Source organism: Parasteatoda tepidariorum, chromosome 8 (assembly GCF_043381705.1).
Source record: "Parasteatoda tepidariorum isolate YZ-2023 chromosome 8, CAS_Ptep_4.0, whole genome shotgun sequence".
Classification (NCBI taxonomy): Eukaryota; Metazoa; Arthropoda; class Arachnida; order Araneae; family Theridiidae; genus Parasteatoda; species Parasteatoda tepidariorum.
In genome coordinates, this window is record NC_092211.1 from 49,513,991 (window position 1) to 49,533,380 (window position 19,390).

A 19,390-nucleotide genomic window follows, 5' to 3' on the forward strand; every position below is an offset into this window, starting at 1 on the left:
GATAGAGATGTAGCTTAAAAAATTCAACTCTGACTTTGAAGAAAATGTTCTTTACTTTTACAATTTAATTGAAATTATTCAACATAATGCAGTTAAATCCATCCAGTTGAATCCGTCAGTGCACAAAAATTAATTGCTTGAATATTTATTATAATTAAAAATTAATTACTTGGACATTTATTATAATTCAAAACTAATCACTTGAATATTTATTATAATTAAAAATTAATTACTTGAACATTTTTTATAATTAAAAATTAATCACTTGAATATTTATCATAATTAAAAATTAGTTACTTGAATATTATTATCTACTTGAATATTCGTACTTGATTTATTCTATAATGTACTGTTATTGTTGCATCAGAAATAAAGCTTTTAGTTACTAATTTTATCTAGAATAAGTCATTATATTACATTCTATTAGATGGAGATTTAACGCAAGGATATCACCACGTTCGCTCTTCTAAAGGATCGGATTTCTCGTTCATGATAAACCATGCGAAGGCTTTCTCGGTTTTAGAAGGTGCTGATTTAATCTGTTACAAGATATAGAAATAAATTATTTATAAGCTTAGTAAAACCAGACTAGGTGATAAAAGGCTCTTCTTTAAAGTCTCTATTATTACACGAAATACAGTTTTTGGGAAAATAATATGTCATTTTCATTATAGCAGTTATGTTTTAAATAAGTTATTATGAATTACAACTAACTTTTATATTAACTTTATTCATCCGCAATAATCCATTTCAGTATCAACGAATTATTGTATCTATAATTTTCGTCAAATAGGAAACGGTCGCGAATGCATTGCTATAGTGCAAATATTTGATAACCAAGTATGGCAACACGGGAATATATGTACGTTGCTATTTTGAATGTCACTTGGCGTCAGGAATTCAAACTGAATTTGAGCACTAAAATTTCAATTTTACATGCGTTATGTTTGTATTCTGTCAATTTATTATAAGAAATTAACAGTCTGAAATTGAAGTTGTAAGTCAGTAAAATGAATTTAACAAGATGTTGGGGGAAATTCTCGACAAAATAATACATAATCACCGCCATATCTATGCAAAATGCTAAGATAATATAAAATAATCTTATGAAGAAAGACTTTACTTTTGTTAAAATGAAATGCGTTATCTAGGTAAAATAAAATTTGTAAAATTGTCAAATTTTAATAAAAATAAATTAAGTTATGAAATATTTAAGCGATTATATTTAAAAATATTTAAGCACGTCTGTACAATTTTTATAGTTAGACATTTCTATGTAATTTAAAATTATGACTTTTCTTCCAGTTGAAGTAATTCAAACAGTAATTTTTTCCTAGATGTGAGAGTTTAGAAAGCTTGTTTTTTCCTCGTTTTTTTTCCTTTATTTTTTTCCCTAACCAGTTATTTTTTTCCCTGTAATCAATCAAAATATTAAAGAGGTAATTTTAAAAGGCAAAAGAGACTTTACTTCAAAGGGATTTCATAATTTCAAGAGTTTATATGATGTTTAGTGGTTGCATAATAGATACTGTAAATATGTATGAATTTTACAATACAAAATTTTAACCATATAACTTGTTCTAGAAAATTAAAAACAAAAGAAAGTAAGAAAACTATATCGTTAAATATGTCATTGCTAATGTTACCTGATATTTTTTCCCGTTTGCTTAATTAATGCAGAATGTAGCACATGACTTTCGTTATTGGGGTTACTTTAGATCAAGTCGACAATGTTACAAAATATCTATTGATAAAATTGACAACTTTGTCCGCGACTTTCAAATGGGCTAAAAAATTAAAAAACGGGTAATTTTAATTTTTTTTTTTTGTATTGAAGTTAAATGAAGTTTAATTCAATGCGACTAATTTAGGTACACGTACTTTAGTTCTCTTCTGAGATCAAGGTGAGGCCGAGTTTAAAGGTGGAGGTTGAAATCAGCGTCATTATAGTCTGTTTTACTAAAATCTTCTAACCAGTTTACTGGAATGATATTATGGACATGAGATTGAAATAGTTCAAGTGTACTGAAGAAAATTCCAGATAAATTACCAGCTCTTCGGGGGCATCATTCGCATATTGCAGTTATTTTTATTTAATTAAAGTGATTCAGTGATTTTAAGGTAATTATATCTGTAAAAATTATGGTATATCATATTTTTTGTTCAGCAGCATGTTAGGTAAAAATGGATTTTACGATTAAAAATACCTGTGGTGGAAGGAATCAGTCAAATAAGCAAACTTTAGATAGGTTTTTTACACGATATCAAATATGTCTATTTTTTTTGTTTCTGTCGGATGAGTATTTTTAAAGTATATAAATTTTAAATAATTTGTACCCCATTTATATTTTGTGATTACAGTAGCATATATGAACCAGAACAATTGTAGATCAAACTGGAATACCAGGAAAGTTCGAACTTGCTATAAAAAGTGGTCGTCTCTATTAAAGATTTTGAGGTTCTGACGGTGCCCGGTGTGCAGAAGCAAAACGTTTAAGACCTATACCGTCTACTGCTGATAGGCTTGCGGAGTGAAGACTGCTTGCAAAAATCGTTTACAGTTGCAAATGTAGCAACCAAATCGGGTTTGATTATGAATAACTTTTAACGACATGCAAGAGGATACAGTGATTGATAGTAGAACATTGCTTGAGTAACATTCAATCTTCTGGAAAATTGCACGCAAGTGTACATAGGTGATACAATCCCCCCTCAGCAGAATGGATCTCCTATCTATTCGGCATGAGCACGTGGATGTGATAGAGGTTGATGAATAATATGATGTTTCACCCTGTTTTAGCTATAAATTATCTTTTTCCCTTATACTAAAACTTGTGTTATTTACTTCTGCGTGACCTAAATTCATTCTTCAAAAGTTAGTCTCAAGTGCAAAGAAAGTTTTGAAAAATCTACCTGCTTTTCGTCGAAGGAATCAAATCAAATAAAATTCTACAAAAGACTTAGATACTTAATTTTTAAAATTTCAGCATATTGCTAAGCGTTCGCTTACTTTCGAATTAAAATAGTTCAAAAGTTATTAAGATCACAAAAAAACCAACCGTTGATTACGTTGATTTTTAGAAATAAAAATATTTTTTTCAAGCAGTTGATTCAGCACCCTAAATAATGCCTTTTACAAATGTTTCTAATTCTCAAATAATTCGTCGACGAAAATACTTAAAAATAAAGGCTAAAAAGGTAAAAAGAAACCTAATATCGAAGCAGGATGTTACCATTAAATGAGATAAAAAATAAGACTTGTAACTTTGATCTTTATTTTTTCAGGACTTTGTAATCTTTTTTGTTGAAAAAAGAACTTTCCAGCGAGTAGTGCAACGAAACAAGTTGTTCTTTTGTAAAACTTTATCCGATAACACAGTCTCTAACGCAGTAGGGTCAGGGTGTCTTCCATTCAGTTCCCAAGAAGCAATTGATCGTTGCCACTCTAGTTCTCTTTAATTCAGCACATAAACTTGATGGTCGCTTTCTACTGATCAAGAAAGTATGACTGCGTTGGCAGTAACAGTTTTATGGTCTTCCAGAATGGCAACAACTAATCCTTAGGAACACTAAATTTCATTCTCGCTTTTTAGAGGTTTCCGAGACAAAAAACTTGGCCAGAAGAATTATTAGATTTTTTCTTTAGAATTTTCTTTCGCTCATTTTAGGCTTAAAAATAAGAAAGGTTTTTTATGAGGGGTCAATAAATTCGACTTTATGAGGATTCCCTTTAGATATTATCTCCATGAAAGAAGAAATTAATAGCTTCCTTGGTCTTAAAGGGTAAAATTGCGAGTGAATTAATTTCTTCCATCGAATTTTTATCAAGTTAAACGATAAAGTAAAAGTATAATATGCGCTTTTGGCTTAAACATAAAAAAAAATCTATGCAGGATTTTGATTTCATAAATTTTATTTGTTTTAGAACAGAATGAAAGTGGCATATTTTATGGCTCGTTTATTTTACATGAAGTAAAAATATAAAACGAATAAAAAGTAATATTAATTTATGAACAATAAAAATTAAAACCACACAGTTCTGAATTATATAAAATAATGCCTCTGGTTTAAGGAAATAAGTATTTAGACTTACCGCTAATTTTATAACTTAATTATTTTTATGAAATTTAAAAAAAAGCGTATAAAAAATAATAATTCTTGAAAAATAAAAAATGAACTTTCGCATTTCGGAATTATATAAAATAATGCCTGTGGTTCAGGCAAAGCAATGCTTAAAATTATGACTTATGTTATGGCTTAATTCTTTATATAAAATTTTAAAAAATTAATAAAAAATAATTCTCAAATAATAAAAATTAAAATCACATATTTATTGAATTACATAAAAATATGGTCCGTGGTTCAGGGAAAGCAGGTACTAATAGTTAAAAATAGTATGAAAAGAAAGAAAAAGTGATTAAATTTATCTTTAATTTATTAGTTGTAGCACAAACTCTGAACCAAAAGTAAACTGCTAAAAATTTTTTATTGTTTTTAACTTTTATTGCATTGAAAATATTGAAAACCTCTTAATGACGTTAAAAAATATATATTTAGAGCATTAAAATCCTATGGTTTACACACTCAAGTTTCTTAACACATCATTCAAATGATTTACAAGTTCAGAAATGTTTTTTCCATCCATGAATTTAAAAGGAAAAATTGTTTATCATCACTAACCAAGGCTTTCTTTTATGGAGTTTTCCAAGTTCTATTATAATGAAGTTTCTATTATAATGGTTCGACAGTTTACAAGTGTTTTTATCCATGCAACATGGATCATCCTTTTCCTCTTTCTCCTTTTGTCAAAACGAACTTGTTTACATTTGCATTGTTTAAATCATTCATTCTGAAAACATGAACAGTTTAGTTTTATCTATTGATCTTGATAAATTTCGTAATGCCTGATTCTTTAAACTATCTATAAATTTGCGTATTACACTTTAAAAAAGTTCATATTTTGGAAAATTTCTGGCAGACAGAATAGCCACATGCTACGGAAAAAACACGTTGAAAGAAATTTCCTGTTACAAAACACTGCAGAAAAATATCTGCATGCACTAGATATTTTCCGCAGGTCAGGGAACAGCAGAAAAATTTCGTATGATATATATATATATATATCATACTGTATACCCTCTGATTAGCTTCTGGTTAAATTTTGATTAGTTTTTTAATGATTCCATTTGTCGCGATTTTTAAGATATCGAAAGCCATCATGCTTGAAAAAATTATCATGCAATTTTTATTTTTATTCTATCGTTAAGTACAGACATTCCGAAGTGGAATTCATAGCCGGGACCGTTCGGGTATAAGGCCTTCTCTTAAACTATCATACAAGCCGGTCGCGTCTGTTTCAATGTATCAAATTATTTGTTGCTTCTTTGAAACCAAAATTTGTAATTTTCAGAACTGAAAAAAATCTATATGTAACAGGTACAATTTTGTATGAATGACTACAAATTTTATTTATGAACCGAAAAAAATTTCTCTTTTGAGAGATTACGATGTAGTTTAATAGTAAATTTAGAGAAAAAAAGTTTGTGTGAGAAATTCACAGAATTTTTTTTTAATCTTAAATTTTTTACAATGTATGTCTTCTTGTTATTTTCTTCTTACAATTTCTTAACTGTAATATTTTGTTATCTATTGCTCCCACACCCAATACCAAACGTGGAGGACCGGAGTTGTAACACTTTGTTTTAATATTTTACAGTTACGACAAGTTTAACTAAAATTAACACAGCATCAATATGGTTCTTGCAATTTACTTCACTAGGCAGATAGATTTTGACAATTAGGAAAGAACAACATAGATAAAATTTTAATATATATTTAATGAACTGAGGAACATTTAATTAGATGTCCTAATTTAATCAAGGATTAAGATGCAAATTCATCTGTTTCTTGATATTATATATTCGGAAAACTTTTCGAGCCTTTAGTCAAAAAAATGAAAGGCAAGTATTTTGCCACTAGTGAAGTAGCTGTATGCATAATGCATTACTTTAAACGTATTTTATTTAATATGATCATGTTCTTCATTCCGAATTGTTAACGATATGTATTGCTATATAAAGTAACTTTTGTAAATAAGAATAAAGAAATGAGAAGTTTAATATTTTGGGATTTTATAACATTGCTATTAGCTTTTTTTAAAATTCATATTGTTCAGTAAATTTTATTGATGAATTTTCCCGAGAATTGAAGAAATTTTCTGATATTTTTTCCTGATATTTCAATCTGGCATTGAAAAGATAGTTTTTTTTTTTGCGTTCGATACAGAGATTGCCACATTCGATAACGATATTTTATGCAGAGCATTATCTACTTTGATAGTGATTTTCCAATACATCAAAGGGCAATAAATTTAAGATATTATTTTTAAGAAAATATTTTTCACTTCTTTTTAAAGGTAAATGTTTTCTACGACCACAAAAGTCTTTATCATCTGTCTCTGATCAATTATTGAATATTTGATTTCCCACTGGTCAGACAGTACAGGAAAAGCTAGAATTGTCAAAGGATTTTATTTTGCCTATTGAAAGCTGGTAATAATCAAGGAAAATTGAAATTAAAAAAAAAAACAACTGGAAAACTCCTACATCATACTTGGAAAATAACCAGTCTTAGAAACGTCAGTAACACTAATCAGATATTGAGGTTCGAGTTAAATAAATCTATTACAATTATTTGTTGCAAAAATTTCACATTATAGCGAAACTTCCTGGCTTATATCCTTATTCAATGATATTTATTTGTTCACAAAACTAACTCTTGACACAACAAATAAAAAACTAAATTTGTCTGAGGAGATATTGCATGATATAGAAAAAATATGATTTGGATTAGTATACCTGGGAAAGTCAGAGAAATTGTTTCCCGAAACTGAGAGGGAACCCTGGAATATAAAATAATTTGATTATTTCTATCATTATAATTATTTGAATATTCAAGTATTATGATTGCTTTAATATAAAAATTATAATTGTCATTATATAAAGTCTTTCATTTATCAGATGAAGGAAAAATGGTGAATGTCTATTGTAGGACGATTCCAAAGCGAACTTAGAAATTTTAATGTAGGTTATTTATGAATATAAATGAAATTATTATTATCTGTTGACATTTGGTAAAAAGCTATTTAAAGCATAAATACATATTTACAAAAGGCTTTTTTTACAAATATACTAATAAATTACATGCATCACATGCGGTACAAAAAGCTGGAATATCCCCATTTTTTATTTAACAGAGCTGTTATTAAGTAAATGATCCTGATAATGTACTTTTTGATTTAATTACTTTGCATTAGATTTGTTGCTTTACAGATTAAAATAAGTAAGCTTTATATGTTATTTGTACTAACATTTGATACGTATAAAAATCATTTATGCACTTTTCTTCATTATAGCTATAGCTCTATTTTTTACCTTTCCTGCATCACATCTTATGAAGTTAATACATGTATACATGTGTATACATGTTTATACACGTGTTATACACATGTGTATACATGTGTTATACATGTGTTAATCCATGTGTTAAACATCTTTCCATATGTTTATATGAGTACAAATCAAAATGAATATAATTAAAATAAAAATATTTATGACCCTTTCGTAATTAAAGTTTTTTTTTTATTTTTCCACTGCCATAAATTTAAACCTTAAATTGTTTAAAATATTTCTTAGAATTGCTTGAAAAATGCGGAAAGTTAAATGCAATCAAATTGCTTTCCTTTTCATCGAATAATAAAATTGAATTTCAGTCTTAGAAAATTTAATTTTACCTTTGTGGCTGAATTAAATTCGAAAAGTCTCATTTAAAATTATTAGATCAGTATTATTGCTAGTGCACGGGGAAAGTATTTCTGAAAAAATTAACGAACTGTACTGTAATTACATTTCTGATTAAAAAAAAAGCAAACCAAAGCATAATTCTGATTAATAAACCGTACATACATACATAATACACCGTAATTGAAGCATTTATTTTGAAGTTATTCTCTTCATATGATAATGATTTACCGGAAATCTGGTTGTCAAATTTATAGCTCCTATTATCACACATATAGTAAAAAATACTAAACTGAGAAGTAAGCTTAACCGAATAAATTGTTTCTATGCCGTTCTCTGAGGTATCAGGATAAGATTTTTCCCCATTTGCAAAATTTCATCAGACATTATAAAATAATATTTTATTGTTAATTTAACCAAAATCCTTATAAAAGCACTTTGGTGAAAATTACTGAGCTTTTTGGTGTTTCCATAAGCTAAGAAACATTGTAAATTTTACCATATTTTGTTAGTTTTGACCATACTTTTTTGTACAGTGGGAATTGTATTAAAATTATTTAAAAATAAAATATAGAAATACTTAGTTTCATGGTAACTAAAATAATGTCTATTAATTTCTACTTTTAGATATTAGAGGTTACATTAAATTATGATACTCTGTATTTATTTAAAGTATTTATATCTATTAAGAAATCAATCTATTAAGAACTAAACATCTAAATCTATTAAGAATTAAGTATCTATATCTATTTAAAAACTAATTCTTGTCGGAAAACGCTTTATTTAAAATTAATTCAGTGCAGTAATTAATTGAAGTTGTGTCATCTACAAATGAAGACTAAAATTAAGAATGAAAAACAAGAATAAAACATTCCTAAATTAAAACACTTCTCTCATGAATTATTATGCATTATGAATTGAAACACTCCGATTATGACATAAACCCACAATAATACACTATTCTATTATGAATTAAAACTTTCCTATTCCATACTTTTAAGGTGGTGTGATTAGTGACATTGATCTAGACTTCTGTAACATAAACATAAGGCATAATGCAAATTAAAGAAATTTTTTGAATTTAACTTAAATTTAATATAAACAGAAATCATAATATTACGCAGAGAAAAATAACTTGATTAAAACTAAGAAAATGCGATAAAAAATGTCGTGTTTTTGGATTTACTTAAACACCAAAAATCAGGGTAATTTTTACCGAAACTCTTTGGTAATGATTTTGATAAAATTAACAATAAAATATATTTTGCAAATATATCTGATAAAATCTGGTAATGTTATCATTACACCTTAGAGTGTGGCATAAAAATCATCTATTTGGTGAAATTTGCTTTCCAGTTTTGTATTTGTGTCGCAATAAGAACTATAGTTTTGAAAATCTTTCCGGTAAACTGGAATAGTTTTCTGGAATTTCCGGTAAATCTTTGAATGGCTGGAACAAAATGGCTGGTTTAAATACCGTATATTTTAGTTTTAATCACCAAAATTATGGTTTTTCTTTTCTTACCAGAAATGGTATTACCATACAGTATCGTAATTGTAGCAGAATTTTCTCTCCGTGATGCTGAAATTTTTGAGAAATTTTTTTCTTTGATTTTTTTCTGTTATAACCACAAATAGATTGTATCACCAAACAATTTAAAAGATACGGGAATAAGAAATTATAAATTTAATAAGTAATTGAAAACCATTTTAGTTACATTTTTTTCACTCGTAAATTAGTGTATTAAATTACATTTTTACTTCTGGAAGTATTAAATTGTATTTCTCAAAGTATTCCTTTTGTAAAATAAAATGGCAAGAAATATACTAGTAATTCTTTTTTATTTCCTTTCCATTCTTTCCTTTATTGTAAATAACTGACCGAAAAATTGAATCTTTCAAAGATTTCTTTCTCTAAAGTAAGACAGATGAAGTTAGAAGCTCGGATGGAGCTTATCAAATGCTTTCTGTATTGGACAGTTTAATATATTTCACAATATGCAATTTACGAAAAACAATTTTGACATAATTATTTTTTCTTATATTTATTTCATGAGCCTATAATTTTCTTAAAAAATTTCGTGACTTATTATGATATTTTCCAGTTGTCACCCATGGGGCCTTTGAACCTAAATCCAAGCGAACTAAAGACCTAACCAACAAGCTTTTAAGTGTATAAAACACTTAAAGTGTATGCATACTTCCAAACCTAATTTATTCATTTATCTTTAGCTTGTCATGATAGGATTGTTATGTTTTGAGGATCACTTGTATTATACTAATTAGGAAAAATAATTAATTTTAACGATGAAAAAGTTATGGTCAAAACTACCAGAATGCACTAAAATTTTCAATATTTTTGGTTCTATGGGAACAACGAAAACCTCGATCATTTTTACCGATGCACTTAGTAATGGTATTAGTAAAATTAACAATAAAATATGGTTCGACAATATGCAATAAAATTTGGTAAATGTAGTAAAATTATGTAATTTTATCATGATTCCTAATAGTGTGGCATGAATACTATTCAGTTAAGTTCACTTTTCAGTTTCGTATTTTTTACTGAATGCATGCTTATAAGAACTGTCATTTTGAAATCCAGAATTTCTGGTAAAAGGTTACCATACGAACGGAAAAATATCAAACGAATGATTCAAATACTGTTTATTTTGATTTTATTCCCAGATTGTTTTTAAGCCAAATTTTTAAACAGTACTGTAATTTTACCAGAATTTTTTAAATTTTTTATCTCCGTGTACTATGTTTATTTGAAAGTCAATTTTCAATTAGACATTTTTTTCAGTTCATTCGTTAAAAATAAATTCGGAGCTAGACTAGACACCATTATTCAGAAAACGATGAAGAAATTAATTTAATCGGGCTGAGCATCGAAAAAAAAATAGTTTCATTGTAACATTTAAATGGTTACTATTTCCTTTTTGTGTAACGCTAACATATCTAAATATGGTAACCCAATAGTATGGTAGTTTAACCATAATTTTTTTCCTCCCTGTGGAGCTTATAGAAAATAGCACTTATTAAAAAATGAAGAATAAAGCGCTGTTATTTTGAAGAATAAATTCTTCAGTTAGAGTTCTTCAAGTCAGGAAAATAAATTCTTCAGTGAATTGAGGGCTTGATGCCACCCCAGCATCAAATCGATGCATATCTGCCTGTCTTGGAAGTAAATGCAGCTGGAGCTCTAAGTTAGCATAACACCGTTAAACTCAAAAATGTTTAACCGTAACCTCAATGACCCTTGTTCCAATATATTCTTAATGCTCGATAACGAAAATATTAAATTTTTGAACTAACTTATAAATACTAACGAATATCAAACATAAAAAAAATATAATAACCCCACATTTTCAAAGAATTAAAAATGGTGTACGATTCTTAATTAAATAAAAGAGATGTTGCCTTTTTTTCATTTACATCAATGTAGCGTAACTACCACAATAAATATTAAATGACAATTCCCTAGTATATAAGACATGTTAACTTGATTCTATCAAGAGGTACCTTTTGATAGATGAAGGTTGACATAGTCGATAATTAAATTCCTTCACATCTTTGACTTAAATATTAATGTTAATCGTATTAGACATATAAAAACATTTATACATTATGGTAGACACAACAATCCTGTATGTCCTGCAGGAAACAAAAGAGATTCGCAATCACTATTTCATTTTTTGTGCATATTTGATTACAATCATATCTACGTTACCATTTCATTTTCTATAAGTTTATACAGGTATTCTTTTAACACTGACTTTTTTTTACAGAATATATATTATAGAATATTTTATATTTTTTTATGAAAGTTCTTTATTTTAAACTTTAATTTTTAATTTAATGTTAACCACATTAAACCAAAACTACTAGACTACTAGAATAACTAGAATATGTCAAAACCACTAGAATGTTTTAAAATTTACCGTGTTTCTGATTCTATGGGAACACTACTAATCTCGGAAATTTTTTCTAAAGCGCTTTCGCAATGGTTTAGGTAAAATTAACAGTAAAATAGGATTTTGCGTTATGTGATAAAATTTGATAATTTTATCATTATACCTTTGAGCATGTCATAAAAAACATTTATTTCATAAAATTTATTTTTCAATTTTGTATTTTTTACTAAATGTGTGGTAATAGGAGCGATTATTTTGAAAACCAGAATTTCCCATAAACCGTTACCATATAAACGGAAAAATTAATATACAAATATAGTTTAAACACTGTAAATTTTGTTTTTTTTAACCAGAATTATGGTATTTTTTCCAGAAATGTCCTTACTATACAGTATGGTAATTGTAACGTAAACTTTTTCGCTGTTTACATTTTGGTATGCACAACAGTCTAAAAGATACTATAAAAAACAAAAGAGATTTATAATTACTATTTTATTTTTTGTGTATACTTGGTTTAGTGATATACTTCCTGAAATTATTTCATTTCAATTCATTTTTAATTTATTAAGTTTCAGCAAATGACACCAATCTTTTGCATTAAAGCTCTCAGATAACTATTTTGATGTAATCGTGATATTTCATCTTTTTATATCTATCTATCAAAATGATTCTCAATTTTAAAATGTTTTTGATTTTCGCTTCAAAAGTTTTATTTTACTTTAGATTTTTTTTTCTGTGGGGCACGATTTTAGACACCTACATACAAGCATCAAAATAAAATTGCTTACATATCTCGATATTTTATACTGTTTTTAGATTTTTTTCACTTATACTTCTGAGACAGAAATTTTTTAAAATGACTGTTACTTTTAGCAGTATTAGTGTATAATATAAATGTTTATATCATATTTTTAAAAGTTAAACTTTCGTCTCAATCCGAATCTGAAGTTATACTCATTTTTATTTTTAGATTATAATTAGCTGTATCAGTATAAAATTATTAAACTTTCAATGATTGGGAATGTTATAACTGCTACTTTGTTCACATTATTTTTTACCAACAAATAAAATATGATATATTGTTACTTTTTGATCAATATCTTTATTCCTGATTATTTGTAAACTGAAAAATTACTCTTATCATGTAGAAACATATTGCGTGCAATATTTTATCTCACTTTTTACATCACGAAATAGTCAAGTTTCCCCCATTTGTATGCAACTATATATTTGTTACATACTCAATAATAGTAATTAAAGTTGTTATCCTGTTTTTGTAATGATATTATTAGAACGTGATCAATCATATAGTGTTTGCATACAAACTGAGTTTTACCAATGAGTTTAAAAACAGCTCGCGTGATATTTTCTTTACCTTTTATTAATACTATCATTTCAAACTAGTCATTTGTAAGTTGTTTATTTACATTCCAGTATAATTTAGCAAATTATTCTGAAAAAATTATGCATAATTATTAATTAATGGAAGAATGCATGCTATGTATAATCGCGATATGGTTCCAATTTTTGATGCAATAGAATATATTTTAAATAAATAAGTCACAATTTTCTTTAAAAAAGCTTTTTTTAAAGACAGATTTTTTATTTTTATTTTCACGCATTGCTTACGGTGCTTAGTGTGATAAAGCCCGCCATTCTGGTCCACCTGTTATACTAGCCGTAAACAAAAGGTTAACGAAAATTCTCAATTTACGCAATTTTCAAAACATGGAGTCGTGACGACTCAGAGGATCCAATGAGGTGAAACGGGTTCGAATCCCACCGATACGAGTCCTGGTCGATACGAATTCCGCACCCGACTCGCACCGACCGCAGTGCTGACGTAAAATATTCTCCGTGATAGACAAATCATGGGTAAGAGTCCCCTTGCTGTCAGGCTTATTCTGGGAGGTTTTCGTGGTTTTTCTCTCCGTGTAACGCAAATGCCTGTGGTAAGTTCCATCAAGAAATCCTCCGCAAAGGCAAATTTCTCCCAATACTTGATCCAGGAGTTCCCTTGTCTTCTGGATTGGGTTCAAAATTACATGGCTACAGATTTGAACATTAGTAGTCGTAAACCCCCCCCCCCCAAAAAAAAAAAAAAACTGTTCAACAACTGTTATAAAATAAAATAAAATAAAATAAAGTAAAATAAAATAAAATTCACGAAACATAAGAGTTATATTACGTTTACTAAAATAGTTTTCGGACAAAATTCCATTGTTTGTGGAATGTTTATACTAAACCACATAATCTGAGATAGTGTTTGCCCGTAAGTACTTAGAGAGATAGTAAAATAAGTTTGTTAGTATTGACTATGCCCCCTTTTTACTATTCCCGCTATTATACAGTAAAACCCTGAAAATCAGGCTTCTTTTAAGGAAGCCTTTTTTTTTCCAAAAATTAATTTCTCCGGAAAAATGGGTATTTTAGTATGGCTATTTTTAATGGTTATTTTTAGTATGAGAGTAAAAATACTAAAAATAAGTAATGACTATTACGCAGCTACTATAAAATATCAGAACAAAAAAGTCAATGGTTCTTCTTTGTCTTAAGTTTTGCTTAATTTTCGTTGTTCTTTTACTAATTAACAGAATTTGGATTCGTAGTGGCTAAACAAATTGTGAAATATCCACTTCTTGTTTTCATTCTCCTCAGTACGTTAAGTTAATATGTCTTTTAAATCCGTATGAGTTATAGTACTACTTCTATCAAATTCAAATGCATCATCATTGGATAGAATTACCAGGGTTACTTACGAACTCTTATTTTAAATTTTAAAATATCTCAATAGTACGAAAGTACTTGAAAAAAAATTATTATCATAATGCCATCTTTTTGTTAGAGATCAGTAAGGAGCAAAAAAATAAAATAAAAGTTATATTTTGTTTCATCTAACAAAGCACACTCTCAATTTTATAATTATTAAATAACAAAAAATGTAAAAATAAAATCGTGTAAAACTGTAATTTTTGTTAGTTTATTGCAATGAATTTAAAGAGCATTATATTGGAGGCTTTTTGCAAGCGAACAAATATAAAAGAATTGATATTATATTTAAAATAAATAAACAAAACGTAAAAGTGGAACAAAGGAAATTCGGGATATTGAATGGAATCTTTAAAAATTGCAGATTTCGGAAACTCTTTTTGCAATTGAGAGCTTACAGAATTATTTTAAATTAAAAATTTACAAAAAATACTATGAAAAGAAGTAGACAATCAAAATAAAGAAAAATTATAATTTTTAGTTACTTAGAGCTATATTGTAAAGCAAAAATAATTTAGGAATCTTTTCACAAAATAGTTTATTATTTTTTATTTTTAAAAATAAACAAAATATTTTACTCTCTTAAAAATTTCTATTTATATAAAAAGATTATTCATTAACTGTGTTATTATTATGATGAATAAATATCACCAAAAAATCTTTCGATCTTTGTACACATTTTAATTCTTTACAAGCTTTTCTACTTCAAATTCATTAACTGTGAATAAAATTTCAGCAATATAAAAATATTTTGCCTTATTTTTGTTCTATACAATATTTTCCTTATTTTCCCTATCTTTTCCTTATTTTACACAAGCTTACCTAAATATTCTCATGATCTTTTTTCTACGGATTTTAATTGATGGAATAATATTTACATAAGAAATAAAAATTAAAGGAAAGAATGTAATTGAGGAATGTAATTATAATGAAATTTTAAAAATATCATTTTTCAAAACACATTAATGCTTTCTTAACTAACGTGCATCTGTGCTTTCAACATAAGCATGGATAAATATATTTGAATATTGTTTACCATTTCTTACAGGAATAGTCATTAATGAAAATTCTTTAAATTTTAATTCTCAATATAACTTATAGTTTAATCAAAAAATAATTACACTGTATGAAATTAAAAGAGAAAAACAAAGTAAAAACATAATAATTCTGTAACTTTTCAACCGAAAACTGTTCTCTAAAACTATTAGGTATTTAAAAAGTACTGCAACATTTGCAAAAATTTAAATTTTTATGAAATTTCATTTTGTGTTATTGTTTTTCGGTGGTCTTAGTTTAAACTGTCATCAATAAGCTCTAAATGACTTTGGAAAAAACTGAACTTCGGCTTTTGATTCGCTATTGCTATAAACAAGTATTGTTGTTATAAACATATTTCTCAAGTGTTGCAGAACTTTTTTAACAACCAAATGCAGAAGTTTACTGTTAAACTACATCGAAATCTTTCAAAAGAGACTTTTTTTCTGTTAACAAATAAAATCTGTAGGCATTGATATAGATTGTATGCGTTAGGTGCAGATCTTTTTAGTTTTGAATATGAAAAACTTGATATCAAACAGGCAGCAAATAATTTGATACAATGAAATACATGCTGACCAACGTGTATGGTGGTCAATGAGTTTGATCATATAAGAGATGTCTGAGTTTCAAATCTCGCATCGGAACGGCTGAACTTAACGGTGGAAAAAAAATAAAAATTCTACGACGATTCATGATGTTTTAGAAATCTGTTTAACTATGCAAAGGCATTGCAGGTACAAAGCAATCAAAGGTTTTGTAGATACCTTCATGCCAATTTGTTTTTTGCCAATTTGTTCATGCCAATTTGTTCATATCAATTTGTTTTAAATCGAGATAAGATTAAAATTACTTTTTGAAAATATCTGGTACATACAAATACTGGAATGTACAGATGTTTTCTGTAGTGTTTTGATGCAGAGATTTCTGTCAAGATGTTTTTTCTGCAGTATGCGGATAATGACTGGCAACTTTGCTGCGAGAAATTTTACGTAAATAATAATTAATAAGATAAATAAGAGGAGGCAAAAGGTTTAAATTATTATCACTTTTTCTCGGTATTTTAGTAGAATAAAAGCATTGCCGACATTGACTAGAACATATGCATTCTCACACACCTAAGCTTTTGATTTCTGGGGCTTAAAAGTATTCAATAATTCTGTTAAGAAGAAGAAATAACATTGACGTTATTCTATAGACAGAAAATTAAAATGATCGAAATTATTTTTCCAAGTATTTAAGCACATGAAAAAGTTTTCTTCTCATTTAAGGACAAAATAAGGATTACAACTTTTACTTTCTTTACCAAAGAGATGGTAAAATAAACAAGGAATTTGATATAGCGTAATCATTTATGTTATATTTATTTATTTACAAAATACAACCATGCAGTGGAAAATTAGTTAATTTTAAAATATGCCGTTAGTGAGAGATAATGAAAGTAAAGAATCCTTAACGTATCTCTTTAATTTAATTGTTAATTTAACAGTAGGAATTAAAGTTTTATGAAAAATTAATAATTTTTCAAAAGCGTCTAAATGAACATTAAATTAATTTCTGAACTAATAAATTTCAAACAAATTAATTTAAAAATAATGTGTCATTAGTAAGAGAATGTCGAGAGGAGATTAAAAAAAAAAGGATTCTCAAAGTTTATAGTTAATTTACTTGTTAATTTTACTGAAGGAATAAAAATTTTAAAAAAAATTAATAATTTTTTGAAAAAAAAACCTAAGAGTGCATCAAATTAATTTCTAAATTAATTAATTTCAAAATCTGTCATTAGTTAAAGAATATTAATCGAAAATAAAAGTAAGGGAACCTTAAAATTTCTCGTTCTTTAACTGTAGTACAAAATTATAAATAAATGTGTTTAATTATTATTGATAAATAATAAAAACTTCAAGAAAAATTAATAATTTTTCACACAAACTTAAAAATACGTCAAATTATTTTCTAAACTAATTAATTTCAAAATACGTCATTAGTAAAAGCATGTTGAAATTAAATGAAAGTAAAGGAACTTTAAATTTTCTAGCTAATTTAATTGTAAATTTAACAGTGGGAATCAATATCTTAAGAAAAATTAAAATTTTCTGAAAAGTCCAAACATTTATTAAATTTGATGAACACCCCTTTAAAGCCTTTTCATCAAATAAGTATATGTAATTACCAAAAAATATATAAAATGTTGATATTTCTTTTAAATTGCATGTATATAAGCTATCTCAATTTTCTGCATCTCTTGATTTTTAGTATCAGATGTTTGTAGTTAAATTACTTTATTAAGAACTATCAAATGCAACATTCATTTTAATAAAGTAATTTAAATAAAAATATATATATAAATTAGTCAAAATTGTGGTCGTAGTCTAAAAGCTAAAATCTTTGGCGACTTATTTCAAAAACTTTTATCCTAATTAAATGCTAATGATTCCGTCTAGCCAAGATATAGTTTTATAAATTTGCGTTATGTTCCTGTATGGTTTTTATTTTCTGTTACTTTTGATTTCGGTAATTTAAAATATTTAAATTTAGTATTAAGAACATCCTGTAAAAATTCAGAATATGAATAAGTTTGGTAAAATATTATTAATTGAGAAACGAGTTTGTTTTTCATACTTTACATTAAAGTAAAATATTTAGGTAAATTCAAGAGTTTATAAATTGAGCAACAAATTGAGTAGAGTAATCACAATTCATGCTAGTTTCATTCCAAAATAGTATTCTTTCGACATTTAGTAATTTCCATTTTTGTTTAGAAAGTTTTTAAGAAATATGTTTTAATCATGGATACTTTTAAATGAAAGTAAATTGATTTTCAACAGTTTCCAGAGCTAGTATATTCGGTGATTTGAGGTCACTTTTGAAATATTTATTGATGTTTGAATTTTCAAAACACCTTTTTTAAAACTTTGAAAATATTTTATGCTTTACTATTTTTTATGTAAAACATAACATCGTAAATGATTTCTTAGTCCATTTTCATATTTAAACATCATTCAAGGTTTTAAAGTATTCATGAAAATTTAGCAAAATATTCAAGAATTTGATACAACTTCTTAAACTATTCAGTTTCCACGAGTTTTTATAAAACAAAATCGGCATCAATTCATTTTAAAATACAACCATATCTATTTTGCTTCCAAGAACGTCTCCTAAACCTAGCAACAACAGAAAGTTTTCGAATTTCTTAAATCCGAACTTTTGAAACATAACAACATGAAATAACATGAATACCGAAAAGGATAAAAAGAAAATAAAATACCACTAGCACCTCTATCTATCAAATATCCAACCTTTGGAAACTTCAGCGGATTATAATACAGCTTTTGTGTTATATAAAAGGTGTGTGTGATGATGAGAAAAAAAGTACACCAAAAAGAAAAAGACACAGAACAAGAACACAAAGAGGGTGCATAGTTTCGTGTATCGATTGGCATGGAATACGGCGAAGAACTAAGCAAAAGTTCAGAGCAACAACCGAATACTTTCGCCAAAGAATTCTTTTGGGAAGAAAAGATTGACTTGTCAAGGGACGCGTATGTGTTTTTCATTCTAAAAGCAAACATCTTGTTTTAAAGAAAGTTTTCCACCATGTACGGAGTTTACTTGCAGATGTCCCAAGTGAAGGGATTGGTGGAACCTCTGATGGAAGCTAGATAAATACGTCAAACAACTTTCTTTTTCTTGACGGAATCCTTCCGTCGAATATGACAAGTGAACAAACAATTACGTCACAGGGTGATTCGGGAATAGAAATGGAATAAAAGCTGCTATTTCTAGAAATAGGCATAAGTTCGTATTTGAAAGATGATTTATTTTATGCCATAATGGAAATTTTCTTTTTATCTTTTTAGGTTGAAATTT

General features: G+C 27.2%; 1 protein-coding gene across 2 annotated transcripts in view; it reads right to left on the reverse strand.

Moving 5' to 3' along the window:
• The window catches only part of LOC107455130 (neurexin 1-like), a 272,802-nt gene that overhangs the window by 205,370 nt on the left and 48,042 nt on the right, over positions 1-19,390 (reverse strand). The window contains exon 2 of one of the 2 annotated variants that reach the window (XM_071183981.1): positions 6,858-6,901. The exons of the other annotated variant lie outside the window; for it this stretch is intronic. The gene's annotated coding sequence lies outside the window, so the exon portion shown is untranslated. The remainder of the gene's footprint in view (positions 1-6,857; positions 6,902-19,390) is intronic. 2 annotated transcript variants of the gene reach the window in all.